At 39.5% G+C, this 19,856-nt stretch overlaps 1 protein-coding gene across 3 annotated transcripts in view; it reads right to left on the bottom strand.

Annotated features, from left to right (window-relative positions):
- EPHA6 (EPH receptor A6) overlaps positions 1-19,856 on the bottom strand; it is a 365,265-nt gene that overhangs the window by 128,116 nt on the left and 217,293 nt on the right. The window lies entirely within an intron of this gene.

The following is a 19,856-nucleotide window of genomic DNA, read 5'->3' as shown; positions in this document are numbered from 1 at the left end:
ACAGACGTGTGATCCAACAAGTTTCTGTACTACTGTATTCAATGCCCAGAGAAAGTTTATTATCACAATTTAAATTAATAGACACCATTCCTTTTGGAAATTGGTCAAATGTTGAAGTAAATATCATCTGTTCATACTTTATACTCATTTTCGATGTGACAAAGGGCATATAAAAAGTAGCATGACTTATAGGAGATGTGAAAAAGTTTCCTGAGACCACATGAGGCTTCTGACCCAGGTCTGGAAGCTGCGGCTGGTACGGAACAGAATCCTGTGGCATATCTGCTCCGTGGGGCAGCCTTCTGGAAGCACATTACACAGATACTAGAACAATTGCACAGACTGCCTATGTGCTGCTGAGCCAAGTTCAAGAATTCTGTATTTTCATACAAGATCCTACAAAACTTAGGACCTAGATAGTTGACAGAGCTTGTGTTCCCATATAGACCTACCCCACATTCTACCTTTGTGTAGGCACCAGGTGTTGCTAGAGATTGTACAATAACAGTGAATGAGAACTCATTGGGTGCAATATTCTACCTTGATATTGGCTATTTTGTCCTTGCTTACCAGCAGCTTGTAAATCTAAAAGTTACTAGCCAGCAGCACCTTTGTGTTCCTATATAGTCAGACAATATTTCCAGACCTAAAACCATAATCACAGGCTTATTCCTATGCTTATCCTACAACGAGTTACTACATAATACAATTTACAGGCGTTTTATGCTGTTTGCAAAGAATAAAGAGTTCATTGTCTATGCAAAAGAATAAAAGGACACGTATCCAAAATAAAAATGCCAGCATTCAGAAATTAGTGGAAGAAATTAGGACACAATGATCCTGACCTCAAGTCACCACTATTCAACAAAAAGGTTTCAAGGGAAGGCTCTATTCAATTCAGATTTAATGTATCTCTTGATTTCTTTCCCTCTACATGTGCTGAATTAGCATAAGCATAGCATATCTAGCATGATTTTACTGTATATGTTGTTGCGATTTACCGTATTTTTTGCACCATAACACTCACTTTTTTCCTCCTAAAAAGTAAGGGGAAATGTCTGTGCGTGTTATGGAGGGAATGCCTACGGGTGGCATGCCTACGGATTTTCCTCCTCTAAAAACTACATGCGTGTTATGGTCGGGTGCGTGTTATAGAGCGAAAAATACTAATTACTCTGTCTTATTTTGCATCCATTTGGGATCTACACAGAAGCATCACACACCCATGGCTACCCAATAGCTCCCCTGTTTGCAGTTTTATTTGCTTGCTTGCTTGCTTGCTTGCTGCTGTATGTATGTATGTATGTATGTATGATGTATGTATGTATGTATGTTTCTCTATATATCTTTCAAGTGAGGATGCTACTTTGTTCCCTTGATGAAGTGGGCACTTGCTTATGCCCCAATAAATCTATTAATCTTTAAGGCGCCACAAGACTCTTTGTTGTTTTTGCTGCGACAGACTAACACGGCTACCCCTCTGGAATTTGTTACCTTGCTATAGCCATCTGCCAACACACAGTTCTCCAATTACTTTTGAGAATGCCATCTGGAATTGTCAAAGGCCTTGCCAAAGTCACATTATATGCACTGCATTCCCTTTATCCATCAAACCAATTATTCTGTCAAGGAGGGGAATGAGATATGGTTAGTGATTTTTCCCGCTCCGCCTGCCTCAAGTGGTGGGAAGTTCAGAGCTGTCTTTTAAGTAGAAAAAACAGTGGAAAGAAACCTATGGTGTCTATATCTGATCCTTTACAACATACAGGTTGGACAGGCATGATCATCACACACATAAAACAGAGAACTATCCTACCCAATTAACATTCACACATCCATCACCAATCCCACCCACAGCACAAGGAAATCTAGCTAACTCCCAAAAGTCTGACACTGAATTCCTTTGCTCCACCCTACAAATGGCCAACAGGCCACTTAAAATATTTTTAATTATAGGTCTATCAGAGTGCCTTTAAACAAATTTTTTTAAACCTGCAATGTTTTCTCCTTTTTCATTATACATAAATCCAAATCCGCCATCCATTCCATGATGCTATAAGAATTTCCCCAAGCAATATAGCTAAAATATATAGACGTGCAAACAAAGGACTCAGATTGTTCTTAGCTTAATTGAAAACTTTCACTAAATACTCAGTTCACTCCCCAAACCTGCACCCATCAAATCCAGGATGATTTTACAGCACAGCCTATGTATGCTTATTCAAAAGTAAAACCTACTTTGTTCTGTGGCACTTACTCTAGGTCAGAGGAGAGAAGTTGTCAGTCAGTGTAGAAAACACTGAGTTAAATTGACCAATGGTCTAACTTAGTATAGGACAACTTTCTATGTATCTGTATTGCAAAATACAATATATTTAAAGAAGCAATACTTAGCAAATCTAGACCCTTTTGGTCCAATGAGCTAGTACAGCTAACCCTCCTGGACCCATCTGATACTTCGCCCATACCTTTTCACTGTTCCTATTCCTCAAATGTTGACATCTCTTAGGGCTTCTTTACTATTAGATCCATCAAGCTTCCTTCATTCTGTCCTATTTATTGAGCAAAACTATGTCCACCGTGGCAATGCCATGAATACACAACTGCAGCAAAATTGTTCTCCCTATGAAGTGCCACTGAAGGTCTGCAGTCCTTGATGTGACCTCAGTCCTGCTTTAGAGGAACTTGAAGACCCCTGACTGCTTTGGTTTGAAACTGCATTTTTTTTTATACTGACCTTTTCAGTTGTTCTATTATAGGGATGGGGGTAATTGATGGATTCAATATCAGGGACTGTTTTCCATACACAAAACATTTTTTCTTGCCTGTTTTTTTCCTGGAAAGATCACTTGTGGAATTCACCGCAGACAAAGACCCAACTAGGCAACGCACCAGAAACCTTCCAAAAATGAATTGAATCACCCAGCCACAATCAGGATCTAATGGCAGACCACATATGCACTGTTCACCAGAAAAAGGACATCCAAGTTGATACTCAGTCTTATGGAAAGCAAGTGTGGATTCAGCCAATCATAATTTACCATGGCAATACCATCAAATACAGCTTTTCTGTGGCAACTAATCCTCAGTCCATTTTCAAAATAATGATTGAAAACACTACCTTATAAATCTGGGTTATCATGTTGCAAGTCTTTATATTCAGGAATGTGGAGCTGGGGCAAAGAGACACAGTATGCAAAAAACTAGGTTGTCAGACCATGTTTTCAGACTTTGCAGCAAGGAAGGCTATTTTTGATGGCATCTCTATAGCAAGTGTTATGTATGCTGTACTGTAATACTTTGGCAATCATTGCAGGATGATTTGAGACAAAAGTGAGTTTTCTGAAGAGATTCCAAAGTGGTATGGTCATTTTTCTACCATAGTTTTGGCAAGTCAGGTTTTTTATATCACCATGCAGTAAGAAAAATGTTAAACTGAAATCCTTGATGTTTTGTATGTTATGGCCAGTCACCAAGTTTTTAAAAATGACTTTATTCCCAGGTAGGAAGTTCCTGATTATTTATTTCCTGGCTTCTACGATCCTTTTTCTAAACCATAACACTAAAAGACTTTATTTCTGGTCCAACACTATAATTTTAAACATATCCATTGGTCAAAAAAATAACACCACGTTTGATAGGAATCAGGCTGAAAATATAAGAAGTGCTTCTTCTAGTCCAGTGATTGTGCACCTTACACATGGTACAATAATGTCCTATTTCTATTTTCAGATGATCATCTCAAAACCAATGATAACAACTGAAAGGTACATAAGTAAACTGCACAGAAAAGAGAGGAGGCAGCTGGGCAGGGGGACAACTTGTTTCCTTGTTAAGAGCATATGGTCAGGTGAAGAAGAAAGGTAAATTGTTGGCAGAAATAAATATTACCAAACACTGTTAATTATAAAATGTGTTACATAACTTCATGCACTCTAACTTTGCAATTGAGGTTTTCAGCAGAAATGTGTACTTTCAGTGCTGCCAGAAAATACTATTATTCTTATAAGAAATGCCTCAACCTTTATTTCTATAACTGGATTACAATGGCTATGAAGTTTGACAGTAAGTATAACGTTATCTCATATATAGCAATAAATAGAGTCTAAGGTCATTCACAGACTAGACTTGAGAAAAATGCTATTTCAATTCACTGCTGCAAAACTATTTATTTCATTTGTTATTTTTATAAAGTCTGCAAGGAGAAGTAATAGAAAGACAGAAAAAGAAAACCATTATATTCTTAGCAACGGGACACAAAATACTGGAACACAGTGATACACATGCTGACAATCTGTTCCAGGCACAGAAGCTCCAGTGCACGCATGGAACTCCTCTGCTTGACATGTTTTTCTATTCGTTTCAATGGAATTGTGTTCCACAGAGAAATGAATGGGCCTTACTGTCAGGGCTGGGTGATGAGGAGTTGTGGAAGGTGCCAGCTGGAGAGTCCCCTAGGAAAGCCACAGAGGAGGAAGGCTCAGAGCCAGGGGAGTTGGTGGGACACTGAGCACAGGTCAGAGGATGAAGAAGTGGTAGAATGGTTGAATGTTGAAGAAACAACAGTTGTTCGCCCCCTCCCTGCCACTGACCCCCTTCCTTGCCCTCTCCCTTCTTCCCCCCCTCTTACCTTGCTGTCTTCAGCCTCCTGCTCATGAGACGCTGCATCTCCAGACGCCACACGGCCTAGAGTGGCCTCCAGAAGGTCACTCCAGGCCTCGCCGCGTTGGGAGATGCCACACAGTCTAGAGCAGCATCCGGGAAAACGGGGGCATCCCAGATTGGTATCAGAAGCTGGGGAGCTTCTGTAAATTCAAGATTCCCTAATTAAATTGAGACACTTGAGGGGTCTGAGATGAACCAGAGGCAGGAAGCAATTCAGACTCTGGACATGAAGTCGGGAAGGAGGGGCCAGAAGTGGCAGAAGCATCCATGGAGCTTGCCTCCTGCTGTAGCAAGTCACCCCCCCCCCCCCGTCTCCAAGGCCTTGAAGAACCTTGCTTGCAGCAGAACAAAGGGCACAGATAGTTCCTCCCAGGTGCCACTGTATTCTGCTCTGGTCAGACCTCACCTGGAGTACTGTGTCCAGTTCTGGGCACCACAGTTCAAGAAGGACACTGACAAACTGGAACGTGTCCAGAGGAGGGCAACCAAAATGGTCAAAGGCCTGGAAACGATGCCTTATGAGGAACGGCTAAGGGAGCTGGGCATCATTTAGCCTGGAGAAGAGGAGGTTAAGAGGTGATATGATAGCCATGTTCAAATATATAAAAGGATGTCATATAGAGGAGGGAGAAAGGTTGTTTTCTGCTGCTCCAGAGAAGCGGACAAGGAGAAATGGATCCAAACTACAAGAAAGAAGATTCCACCTAAACATTAGGAAGAACTTCCTGACAGTAAGAGCTGTTCGACAGTGGAATTTGCTGCCAAGGAGTGTGGTGGAGTCTCCTTCTTTGGAGGTCTTTAAGCAGAGGCTTGACAACCATATGTCAGGAGTGCTCTGATGGTGTTTCCTGCTTGGCAGGGGGTTGGACTCGATGGCCCTTGTGGTCTATTCCAACTCTATGATTCTAGGTGCAGCTTAAGGCTGCTTGGGAGATATTAGGCTGGGAAGAAGACTGAGGGAGAAGTAGGAAGCACAGGTCACCAGTCCTCTTTTTAAAATAATTTTCATTAGTTTTCGATTACAGTCCAATAAAACCTCATTATAACAATACCAATTTATAATACAATTATTAATACCAATTGTTCAAATACCGAATTATAGTCAAATAGTCAGTCCTGGCAACTGTGTTATTGGAGGCCAGTCTTACATGGAGGTTTCTCTGCTTATATACTGCTTTCTTGAATACTGTAAATAATTAACTTTACTGCTCGTCTCTGAGTCTCCATGCTGACCTGCAGCTGAACCAGCACTGACACTTACATGTGAATATATACAAATCTCTGGATCAACAAGCCAAAGGATCCATACTACTGGATTTAATTGAATGCATATTTCATCCTAGGATAAATCATGAAGGTGTTCATTTATAATAATAATAAAAATAATAATAAATAGTAGGCCTTTTAACTGGATTTTAAATCTGGCCTGTAAATTATTTCATGTTACCTCTATGCTAGGAAGCTGTTTCTAGACATTGTTTGTTTGTTTTTAATTATTATTGCACATTGTGTTTTTAATATTTTGTTGTAAGGGGACTTTTATTTATGCACAGCTAGATAAATTTATTATTACACATAATTACATAATTTGGACATATTCATACAAAACACCATGCAGTTCATTAAAAATATACAGAGCAATGCTGCCCCCCAACTGATAACAACTTTGGCAGCATACTAACAAAAACATCATCACTGTAGTCGTGCAACAAAAGCTTTGGGGGTGGGGGAGAGGTACTAAGTTTTTACCTGGCAGCAAATATATGTCAGTGAAGACACCGGACAGACATCACTGAGCAGAGTTTCCACAGATGGGGAGGAACTCAAAAGCCCCTCCCCACCCCTTGCTATCATCCTCTGAGCCATCCTCAAAGAAGGCACCTGGAGAATGGCCTCAGATCAAGAGCTAATGGTCTGGGTAGGTTCATATTAGGAGAGGTGTACCAGAAGATATTGGATCCCAAATAACAAACAGCTTTATACACAAAGGCCAGCACTTGGGCTCAGAAATATGCAGGTAGCCAGTGTACCTGCAACAGAACTGGTGTTATATGATCTATTTGCATTGAATATGTGTGAACTTAACAGGTTAGTTTTTAAAGCCTTTGCATCTAGCAATTGGGAGCTTAACCGAAAGCTTAATGGGGAGTGATTTTCAGGGGAAGGAAGGTTAACTCTCTTCAGCCCTCTCCCCCATCATTCACTCACAGCAGTTAAGCACCAATGGAAGCTTTTTATTTTATTTTATAAAGATTTTATTTTATTTTATATTTTATAAAGATAAATAAAGATAAATATTTATTTTATAAAGATTTCTGTAGGGGGTGGGGCTAAAGAACAGAGGGTGTGGCTGAATGAAAGAGGCCCACAGAGGTTCCCCACTATGCACACATACATGGGAGTTAGTCCTATTGAGCTCTGTACAGCATACTTCTGAGTAAAAGCATAGACTTGCACTGCAGATTTCCTACACACATAATTTTATTTGCATGCCGCCTTTCCAACCGTGTTCAAACCATGCTCAAGATGGATTACAATGTGAAAAAAACCTGTGAAGGAATAGTGATTAATGAATACACTTATCAGATGTTAGCACTTGGAGGCTGGAAACATAGTCTATGTAAAACAAACACATCAGAGCCTGGCTTTCAGTTACCAGTGGCTGCAGCATATTTGGAAACACTCAGTGTTTTGCTGACAGCATAATTGGCACAGAATCATAGGGACTAATAGATAATAAAGCTTGATTAGAAATGGTCTCAATGGGACAAAGCAGGAAATATTTTAGGTATACTGTTATTTCAGGCAAGAGGTCATTTTCACAACCTACACAATCTCTTGAATCATTGGATAAGGAGTGTAGTAGCCTGCCCTAACTTTTGATTTATTTATTTTCATTTTTTAACTCTTTAATGAGCATTTTTTCCTTGTGCCCTTATCACTATGGCACAGAACATTCATATATTTGGTTGAACTGTATCTCCTAAGATGCAAAATATGCTCCCATAGAAAGTGCAGCTTGTGTTGACATTTTATACTTTTAATTGGCAAGTCAATTTGCACCTTTTTACCCAGATTTTGGGTGGGGTGGGGAGGTGCTGTTTTTCCATTAACCTCTGCTTTTGAGCCCTGCTGTTTTGTTGAATTTACTGTGATTTTTAAGTACTTCATTTTTAAATTTCATGTAATCTGTCTTAAGACCTTTGGTAAAGCATTTTGGCAGGCTTACTTGGTGTTGTTTTGGAATGGGGGAAGGAAACACTCAATATTAGCTCCTTACCCAAACAAAGGAAACAATGCTGCCATTCATAATCACAATGTAATAATAAATTTATTATTTATGCCCCACCCATCAGGCTGAGCTGCCCCAACCGCTCCAGGTGGCTTCCAACACATATAAAAACATAATATGGATATACTGGCATGTTGCTTGTGCAGTCAGGGCATTTTATAAAGATGACCAGCATGCATCTAAATCATAGGGAAGGGAGAAACAGAGTATTTGTTTAAGAAACACACACAAGGTGGTAGAAAGGGAAAGATAAACTTATTAGTAAAATTAAGCTTTAAGATGAAAATATAGAAGAGGCAAAGGAACCAGAGACTAAATTGCAAACATGCGCTGGATTATGGAGAAAGCTAGAGAATTCCAGAAAGTCATCTACTTCTGCTTCATTGACTATGCAAAAGCCTTTGACTGTGTCGACCACAGCAAACCATGGCAAGTTCTTGAAAAAATGGGAGTGCCTGATCACCTCATCTGTCTGCTGAGAAATCTCTATGTGGGACAAGAAGCTACAGTTAGAACTGGATATGGAACAACTGATTGGTTCAAAATTGGGAAAGGAGTATGGCAAGGCTGTATATTGTCTCCCTGCTTATTTAACTTATATGCAGAATTCATCATGCGAAAGGCTGGGCTGGATGAATCCCTAGCCGGAATTAAGATTGCCGGAAGAAATATCAACAACCTCAGATATGCAGATGACAGAACCTTGATGGCAGAAAGTGAGGAGGAATTAAAGAACCTTTTATTGAGGGTGAAAGAGGAGAGCGCAAAATATGGTCTGAAGGTCAACATCAAAAATCAAAGATCATGGTCACTGGTCCCATCACCTCCTGGCAAATAGAAGGGGAAGAAATGGAGGCAGTGAGAGATTTTACTTTCTTGGGCTCCATGATCACTGCAGATAGTGACAGCAGCCATGAAATTAAAAGATGCCTGCTTCTTGGGAGAAAAGAATTGACAAACCTAGACAGCATCTTGAAAAGTAGAGACATCACCTTGCCAACAAAGGTCCGTATAGTAAAAGCTATGGTTTTCCCAGTAGTGATGTATGGAAGTGAAAGCTGGACCATAAAGAAGGCTGATTGCCGAAGAATTGATGCTTTTGAATTATGGTGCTGGAGGAGACTCTTGAGAGTCCCATGGACTGCAAGAAGATCAAACCTATCGGGGGCCACTGGGGGCACATTGGAAGATGGCCGACAATACCATCTCTCCGGCCCACACGAGGTAATTAAGAGGCTGTTATGGGAGTAGGCAGCCTCCCTTGTTGCCCCAAGGGAATGGGGAACACTGCCCTTGCCTGCTATGCCCATAAATCACCTCCGGATTCGAAAGAAGGAGGTGAGGGTACTAGGCAGAATGCCCTTGTGTGGACTCCGGTTCTCCTGGACGCTGTAGCAAATTGGAAATAAACAATTAGAAAGAAGCAAATGCACATATTTCAAGTGAAGAAGGGGAGTGAAGAATGTTAATTGAAGGGACCTCTGTGAAAGAAGAGCAACGGGTTGGATCAACAGGAATATTTCATGAAGAAGATACATCAAAGGCTGGGTATGTCGGCAGCGGGACTGGATGGGGGGGAACTTTTCTTCTTTTCTTCTATGTGATTAACCAAGAATCCCTCTGCATGTTAGAACCGTCGGTTAACTGACCTAAGCAGGATGTTTAAGGACTGTGTGGAAATGAACTTTAACCAAAAGTATGTTTTATGGAGATCGAGTAAAGATTAAGAGCTTTTGGAATGATGCAGCAATAAAAACAAAAACAGAGCAATAAAAACAGAGCCGCCATGTTGGCAGGTTTTGTTGAAGGATTTACAACCGGGAGGAAGAATGGATTTGTTATCAGACTGCATTCCTGGCGAACCTCCTCGGAGGTTGGAAAAAGACGACAGACCTGTAAAGATTAATGGCGATAAGACTGTTTTTATTTGCTATACGGAAACCGTCTGGATATGGCTCTTGGATGAATAAAAATATCCACACAGGATTACAATTTTTCTTAACCCGCTTGTGGAGACCATCAGAGGTCACAAAGAGAAAGGAAAAATATATGAAAATAATAAGAAGAGATGTGGAAAACAACAAGAAGGACTGGATAGCACTGTGAACATCATATGGACAGATTTGTGGACATTAAAGCTGCAGTAAGAAGATGATTGGATCCCCTTCGGAACTTGAAATATGGGTACCCCCAACAGAAATTTAAAATTCGGCTTTGTAATTTGGAATTTATGTGATTTGATGTGATTGGGTTGGTTAATTTTTTTTTTTTTTTAAAAGATCAAACCTATCCATTCTTAAGGAAATCAGCCCTGAGTGCTCACTGGAAGGACAGATCGTGAAGCTGAGGCTCCAATACTTTGGCCACCTCATGAGAAGAGAAGACTCCATGGAAAAGACCCTGATGTTGGGAAAGATGGAGGGCACAAGGAGAAGGGGACGACAGAGGACAAGATGGTTGGATAGTGTTCTTGAAGCTACCAGCATGAGTTTGACCAAACTGCGGGAGGCAGTGGAAGACAGAAGTGCCTGGCGTGCTCTGGTCCCAGCTCAGCTTCAGAGCCTTATCCAAAGTCCTCCCTCTCTAAGGGATGAACCAGGAACACCTTCCCCAAGCTTATGCTCTAGAAGCATTTGATAAATGCTTTGTGTAGGTGCACAACCCAGAACCTCAAAGTGTTCCTATTTTGCAGGGACGTCCCTGATTTAGAGAAGCCATCCCGGTTTCTAATTTGATCCTGAATTGTTCCACTTTTCCTTAGAATGTCCCCATTTTCATTGGAGAAATGTTGAAGAGTATGGAGTTATCCAACCCCCGAGCTGTCTGAAGGCAATCCTGTAGAGGGCAGTTTGTTTTAATGTTGATTTTTAAAATGTTTTTATACATGTTGAAAGCTGCCCAGAGTGGCTGGGGCAACCCAGTAAGATGTGTGGGGTGTAAATAGTAAAACTATCATTAAGGAATGGAACGTCCCTATTTTCATTGGAGAAATGTTGGAGGGTACTGTATGACAACCTAACTGTAGGAATCCAGAGATCCCATAAGATGTGTACAAAGTGTTATAGTTGACCATTTAGTAGTACACATAATAGCACACAAGAAGATCATAGCTCTATTTTTTTTTATAAAAAAATTGCATACTGCTTATACTTAGGCCAATTATAAATGCTTTTAAATTAATTAATCAAATAAATAGATGTGGCTGTAGGTGACCAGAGATTCAAACACCACTAATTAATGTATTATATTGCCCTAATCTAACCAACTTCAGTACGAGGAAAAAATCAGTGCTAGTTATGTATGAAGTGCTTTGGATAGGAAAGCATAACTCCTGCCCCATCACAATCATTTTATGTTTATAAATAATAACTTTACCTTTACAAATAGTATCTTAAAAACTACTTAGATCCATTACAGTTTACTGAAGTATATAATATACTCTATATTCTTTTAAAAATAAATTTTAAAATCCTCTTTTTGTGGCTAGAAGTTCCTCTTTTAAATTTCTTCTGCTTATTTTAATTTTGATTATAGTTCCATGAAAAACCCCAAAGCATGTTGCAGAGATTAATCTTCAGAGATTAATGCGCTCCTAAATTTGCAGAATAGTTGAAACATTATGTTTTTAAATTATGTTCTGTGTGCTTTATGATGACTTATTTTTAATGAACCCACTGGCACCTGAAGTACCATCACCAACAAAATTCCTACCATTTCACTGATTTAAAAATGGCCTAAGAGTCATTGTGTTCCTACAAATAAACTTAATAAATCTTGTACTATTCACTGAGGCAACAAATAAATAATGAATTATTGATTCATCACATGTTCTGAAGCACATAAAACAAGTATTATTCAGAAACATTCTTAGGATAAAAACATGTTTTTGAAAATAACTACTATTTTTTAACAGATTTCAATTTACTACAGCACTCAGTGATACGAAATGGACAAGATCTATATTATTTTCAAAGTAAACTATAATTTATTCACATGAAACTAGATTTCCTCCTTTAAAAATCTTTAAGAAGATGAAGATTGTGAATGACTCTTGTGGATTTTGGACAGCAGATTTTAAAATCTGTTAACTACCACTACAGTTTTAAAAAGATTTCATACTGCACATTTTTACTTAGCTCTTTTCCAAACCATGATTTACATGTGGTATACAACATTATGTAGTATGCCCTAGATCATTAAGCATGTCTTATCTGAACAACTTCTGAAACACCTCAAGAGCTGTATTTTATGTTTTATGGAGCTAGTGCACTCTATTCTCCTTTATCTTATGAGGGGTTTGAATGCCCCTATATGGTTGACTTGATGTTTAGAAGGGGATAACTTCAAACTTAGAAAAGTGTGTGTGTAGTTATTTTCTGAAATGTTTCTGGCCACAAACATGTAAAGTGAGTCAGAGCTCTGTCTAGGTTTAATGCATTATACAAGAATCTGAAGTGCAGTTATATAAGATAGTTTCATAAATGGAAAACAGCAAAGAATAATCTGACATCAAACACTTAATACTATTTGATAAAGCTTTCTTAAGATATGCCAAAAATTTATCTATTTATATAGCTATTACATATACCACTAAATAGAAACAATCTATAAGCAGTTCAAAAAAGAAACATATAAAAAACTGACGTATGTATCCAAGTACAATGATTAAAAATAATTTCCTTTTTTGAAAACAACATATTAAAAATGTCAGTCCCATGCTCCTCAAGTTAACAGACTCCTCCAAGGTGCAAGGAAAGACCATGTTCAGTTGCCAATGTGGAAATCAGTTTGTGTGGTCATGTGTGGAGTGGGAGGACAGCATCCTGTTCTTTGCCTCAGGTTGCAAAATGTCAGACCTGCCACCACAAAACTGAGGTTGTGAGTCAAGGCCCTGCCCCCACTTGGTGATAAAATAAGACACACAAAGACAAGTATTTTAGGTTAATGGGCTAAAAAGGGCCACAACTTTATTGGTTACAGAATGCGAGTGGTATTGGCTTAGGCATTGGATCTGAACAGACTATACTTGACTCCTGCCCGCTCTGCAGGGAGTCACAGAAGGGTTAACAACCTATAGGGGGAGCTTGTTAATGCGAATCAACTGGAAGATTTCCCCGGGAGTCACCGGAGGGTCATGCCATGGCCCTAGCTACCACCTGGGCGTCGGACAGGAACCACGACCGCCAGATTCCTTTAATGGAATACCTCCTCCTTCAAGGGGAGGGGTAGGTGATGGCCACAACCTCTCCTCCAACACGCAACACATTTTCCAGTGCCTAACTGCCAAACCTTACAAAGTTGTGACGATTTGCTACGAGGTAGACAAAAAAAACAAGTGGCTGGTGCCAATCTGCCAAGTGAAAAAAATTCCTACCAGGCTCCTTGGACAACCAAGGTGACCAACTGAAGTCCATAGGTGAAGCAAAACCTAGAGGGAGGGAGGGCGGGTGATCCGTGGAAGCTGGAAAAGCAAGGGAGAGCTCATGGGCCCGTGGCCGTTTAAATCTGGCTAAACCACACCCCCTGGTCCGCCAGATTGGCTGGCCGGGGGCATGACGCGGGCCCAGGAGTCCAATGACACAGGGCCCCCGGCCACGCCCCCCTGTGAGCGCAGGAAGCGATTCCCACTCACAACCACTCCCCTCTGGGAAGATGAGAGGCTTTCCCCATGCACAAGGGGCCATGAAACTCCTATCAATGGCTCAAGCTGATAAGTCACTATTCTCAAAACTCATCCCTCTCTAAAAGTTTCCCTAGGCTCCCAATTTAGAACAAATAAAATATTCCACACGTAACTGGTTTTTGGTGAAGACTCCAAAGCAATGAACAGGATCCCCCCCCCCCAAACAATCAAAACAATAATTTATACAATAGGTATTTGAGGGTGTATAGAGTGTTTTTGTTCCAGCCATGTGATAATCTGCCAGTTACTGTCATAAAAATAATAATTTAATGGCTAAAAAATTCCACATACTTTTGCAGTGCAATCCTATACATGTCTATGCAGAAATAATTCTAGAGAGGTTTACTTCCAGGTAAAGGTGTATAGGATTGCTGCCTTATGTGCTATCATGATAACCTACTGTGATTAATGGAAAACCTGCTGTTGATTTTCTGAAGCTGCTGGATGACATTAAGCTCAGTGTTCTTTGATTTTAGATTCATACTGAATATGCTTAGATCGGTAGCAAATTTTTACTCCTGTTGCAAGGCTGTGTCATGAATAATGAATATACAATTTTAGATAAGGAACATCAAGGCATTTTAGGTTTTTTAAAATTAAAAGTAACAAGTGGCATTAAAAACAACGTACTATAAATGAAAAGTCTAGACTGTAGCAACGCAGGTATGAAAACAAAGTAAAATGGATAAATAAAACATTTGGGTCAACAAAGCAGTCCTTCCTCTTTGTAGGCAGAAGAATAGCAGATTTATTTTTAACATGATGCTAAGGTGGTGAAGGGGCTTTTAGTTCTGAATGCCATGCATAGTCCAGGTGGCACTCCAGCAGCAAGCTGACTCAAGCATGCTTTCGAATCTCTAATCATTTTCTGTGAACTGCAGTAGCATACCAAGCATGCTATGCCATCCTTTTCCAACTATATCAATGCACATTCTTCAATCAACAAATTGCACTTTGGCACAAGCAGAAGGTTTTAAATGGACTTCTGCCACCTCACAATCCTGGGCTAAACAGCTATGAACATATGCAAAAAGTGTGCTGTTCATTTTCAGGGTCTTTTGATGGCACAGTTAATTGTACTAAAAGTGCAATTGATGGAAAGTGAGTTACAGATTGGATAGGCAGTGCAACAGATGTAGAAGGTCATTCAACAAGGACTACTCATTACTTCAAATTACTACCCTCGAGGAGAAACTATGGTGTATGCCAGGATGAAGCTCTTTCACTGACATCTCATCTTTCAGTTTTGTCCCAGAGGCTGTCTTTCTCTTCTTGCTGTTAACATGGCCCAATTAAAACCGGTTGCCTAAATTTACAAGAAATCTATTGCCATTCTAAATAGCTTTTAGCTAGCCAAATTGTATGAACACTGGTTGAGATCATATTAACAGGAGAGCTGGTTGCCAAAAGGGTTATAAGCTTTCCCACTTATCTAACAGGATAATAATGTATAAATATACAGTGTGAGTATCTATGCAGAGGGGTTTTTTTTGTTTTTGTTTTAGATTTTCATGTCTACCGGTTTTGCAGTATCCGATTCCTTTATACTCTCTTTGAAGTATTTATACCTATGCCAGTTTTTGTGTGGTAAAGATTTCATACTTAACTGGGCTCAGACATAGACAGAAATCTAGTCATTGGATCAAGGTTATACCAAACATTTGTAACAAAGCATTCAAGAAACCAGACCAGAAAACAGCCTGTTATATTATATCCTTCATTCATAGTCCTGAAACCAAGTGCATAAAAAATCTGCTAACTTGCAATGAAATGCACAAACACACAAATATTGGGGGGGGGGGGGCGGGAACAGCTTGCTACCATTGCTTCAATTAACATGGCACATTTAAGGATTGCAATAAGATCAAATACATAGCTCAGTTGTTAGAGCAGGAGACTCTTAATCTCAGAGTCGTGGATTCAAACCCCACATGCATTGCAGGGGGTTGGACTAGATGATCCCCGTGCTCCCTTCCAACTCTACTATGATTCTATGTGCAATGAAATAAGCAGCACTGTCAAAAATCTAAATTATATGGTTTAGGATCTCCATACCTTGAGTGCTGCCTCTCCCCATAAGAGCCTAATTGGTCTTTGGATTGTAATCTTCCCTATATGTTCCCATTCATATTTCTGGATGGTGGCCATGACAGAAGGGGATCTTTCAGTGGAATTCATAATGCTCTGGTCCCGTGAGATGAATGAAGGCTGAAGCTTTAGTTCGCAGAAAAAGCAGGAGCAGGGATTGGGGGGTGCAGTTTATACTTGTGATTGTGACATGTAAGTTAGGGTACTGAGTTTATGGGGAACTGAACATGATCAGTCACTGAAAAATAGTTTATTTTCAGTCCTGTCAATTTCAAAAAAGAAAAGAAAAAAAAACTCAGATGGATGTTCAAAACTACAGTACTATTAATTATACATCAACATTTAAGAAGCATACTTCTGAAACAGGAATGCCTGATGTCCTGAATAGCAATTGAATAAAAAGCAAATAATAAGTAATATCTCTAAAAATAGTGTTTTGGTATTCTTGTAAAGTGGCAAGAAGTGGGGAGGAAGAAAGTGACATACATGCTGTCTATTTGAGGAGATTCTCCTCATCAAGCTCCAAGAACAACATTGATCAGACACTGAGGAGAACCTGGGCTGCTGAAGTTGTGCCACACTTCTATGATTAATGATAATTTATGAGCTGTATATGGTTTTCTATAATGTTTAGAATTTAAAATGTGGTCAAACATTCATATGGCCAAAGGATTATCAACAGAGGTAAAGAATGGTTACTTTATTCCCATCAGTTGCTGAACACCTTTCATATTATCCTGAGGTCCTCACTTTGTACAGGCAATTTTCAGTATTAAATGCACCAACAACTTATGGAAATAAATAACGTACTCAGAAACCGGCCTGCTAGCTTGCCTTCGAAGTCAAAACATACTGTACAGTGGAGTTAGATGACTTTCACAAAAGGCCCATTTAGTAAAAGAATGACATTATCACAGCCCAAGTCCTCTATGATTAATAGAACCCATTAATAGAACAACTGTATTGTGGCAAAAGCTTTTATGGACTTGAGCCCACGTTGTCAACTGCATGAAGTAGGCTCTAATCCATGAAATCTCATGTCATAATAAATCTCTTAGTATTTAAGGTGCCACAAGATGCTTGTTGTTTTACTGTAGCAGACATGGCTACTTCTCTGGAACAAGTACGGTCCTTTTTTAAAAAAAAATCATTGGGAAAAAATGGCTGGCCTAATCTAAATTTTATTAAATCATTTGGCATGCCAATTACAACATTATCTAAAAAAAGAGAGAAAAATAGACCTTGCCTCAGTGCATTCCATGTACTTGTCACATGTTAGACTATTATAATGAGGCTGCTCATGATGTTTGGGAATCACAACAGACCTAGGATTGTGTGGGCTTTGGATGCAATAAGGTGCCTCTCTGTATACTCTCATCTGAATGGGAAATTAATAATCCATCCATTTTAACATTATCATATGCCATAAAGCATTATGGGACAGCCTTGGTAAACATATCCCACAGGTCATACACAGGTACAAGCTTGTCTCTCACATTGGTATTTTGACATTGTAACTAATTAAAAGAATCAGTGAAGATTTTATTTAAGATGGCCAGTGACATTGTGCCCTGCAAGTGTTACGAGCAACCTTCAACAATACATGCTGCAACAATCTTTTTTTTTGAATGGGGTGGGGGGAGGGATCATTAATTAAGAGTCGCCATTATGATTGTGGTGAGGGGGACCATTGCTGTGACCCCAAAGTGAATAGTAAGTTTCATGCAAAGTGATAGTTGTATTTTCTGGTATACCAATGGGTGATAGACAGGGAACACTTTTAACACCCCAGGCTATTTCTGCAAAAGTGAGACAAAGGACTCAGCTACACTCATCAATTATATCGGTATAACTCTGTTATAAACATGTGACACCAGATGCTGCTGTAGAGCTGTGATCTGTTGCTAATGGAATTTTCCATTAAGAGCTTTTATAATGTGTTTTTCTGTAGCGATTCTTTTTATGTGTATAGATCCAGCCAAAGTCAGCCTCTGTGTTCTCCAGGATCTTTGTTGAATACAATGGGCAATTTTGTTCCGTATCCTCTCAATCATATTTTCCTTGTGTTTCTTATAAAACTGTAGTGCAGAACCTCTGGTCGGGCCCACAGACCTAGGTTTGGCAGGTGGTCCTAATTTGGCCTGCAAGGCTGTTCCTTAAGCCACACCCACTTGACCTACATTTAACATCATATGCAATATCAGTTGTGGGGCAATAAAGTTGCAACTGCAAAGGAAAAAAAAGGGAGCTTAAAGTGCACTTCCAATTGTTCCTTGGCCAGTGAGGCTGCAGGATTGGTGCTGCTAGTGAACCGCTTTGAAGTTGTCAACTGACATCATAATGAGATTAGCAGATAGACAGGTGGGTGGCCAGCTGTTGATCTGGCTCTCAGGCTGAAAAAGGCAGTTGTAAAAGATAAAGTAATACATGTAGTACGTACACACCTTGTAAATAAGATGGCTGTGGTATGAAACACCTACATGGAAGTCCTCGTCCCCCCGCAATGCAGCCTTGTTAAATTTAAATCAGACTTCAGGGTCAGTGGTTAAAGTGTTCATCTTGAAGATGTGAAATCCAGATTCAAATGACCATGTAGCTATGAAGCTCACTGAGTGGCCTTAGGCAAATCCCTTATTTTGCACTCTGACTAGTGGATTAAAAATAAAAATAAAAATGCATACAGTACTTTTTTTCACCTGAAGAAAATAATGTCTTATCAATTGAACTGAGGAAATAAGAGTTCAAATCCATTATACCTCTCATTGACTTCTACACTTAATGATGTGTTTAACACCCACTGGCTTGCTCACAGTATCTGCTAGAGTGTGATGTAAGATAAAGGGTTTCTTACAAGAAGTTGGGTAGTTGATTGAATATGCTGAGATGCTGAAAATCTATTTGGGATGTTACTGATATCTCCAAAATTGAGTCAATTAACTTTCCTGTTTAAAAAAATGACATATTGGAAAACTCTGTGGAAGAAAACAACAATCTATTGACCTAGCGCTGAGCCAGTACAGCAAGGATGTATCCTGCCTACTGTTTTAAAAAGATAAGTAAACGATTTCAAACATTACTCTCTCCAAACAATGAGAGGCAGCCCTTAAACTTGACATTTCCAAAGTGATGAATCTTAAATTAACTCATGTGAAATGTCAAAACGAAGGGGGGGGGGGGAGTAATCAATAGGTGTAGAGGCAAATCTATGTGAGGTCAATCATCTCATGCTACAAGTGACAGCCCCATGTCTTTTTAATGGAAATAGTTTTAAAATGTGCACTGCATAAAAGGTGCTTCAAAAAATCATTTTTAAAAGATTGAACAATCTATTGACAGAAGTTATTTATTTATTAAGCTGTATTCCTGTGAATGCTTCAAAGCTGTCAGGAAAAAAAGCAAGTTGCACGGAGCTTTAAAGCTTCCAAATCGTTAGTTTATTGGCTGTTGACAATTTCCCATCTAGTTCCTAGCAACTATAAGCTCTAAATTATATCACTATTAATATATGGTATTGGATTTGCGATGACACATTTCCCTTCCAGTGTGGGGGCTTATTTAGATGGCCCACCCTGGAGATTTACAGAATCTCAGGGATACTTACATGCTTGATGGTATTTTTCAGTGGATATTGACCATTGGTTCATCCTGCTCAGAATTATTTGCAATGAGTGGCATTGACTCTCCAGAATTTTAGGCAGGGGATATTCCCAGTTTTATCTGAAGAAGCTGGGGATTGAACCCAGAGAACTTTTGCATGCAAAGCAAATGCTTTACCACTGAGCTATAGTCCCTCCCTTCCCCAGGGCAAGATATCAAGGGGCTTAGATACAATCAATCCCAAGTGTCCTCCCTGGGACTGTGGAGTTACTTGATATTCTGTATACTGGTAGGATATGAAATAGGTTGGGCAATGAGTACAGTGCTGGTGGTGGAAATCTCATTTTGAGGTCAACGGAACACTGCTTACAACACATAATTTACCTATCATGTGGCGGTGAGGGCAGCAAAGACGACATGCTTTCAAAAGAAAGAAAAATACAAACATCGCTGCATTGACTTACAAATTTGGTTGCATATTAACATATAACTTATAAGAAATAAAGTAATATTAATTTAAACTTGCAGACT

This window comes from Podarcis muralis, chromosome 4, assembly GCF_964188315.1.
Source record: "Podarcis muralis chromosome 4, rPodMur119.hap1.1, whole genome shotgun sequence".
Lineage (NCBI taxonomy): Eukaryota > Metazoa > Chordata > Lepidosauria > Squamata > Lacertidae > Podarcis > Podarcis muralis.
This window is presented reverse-complemented; position numbering and strand designations above follow the sequence as displayed.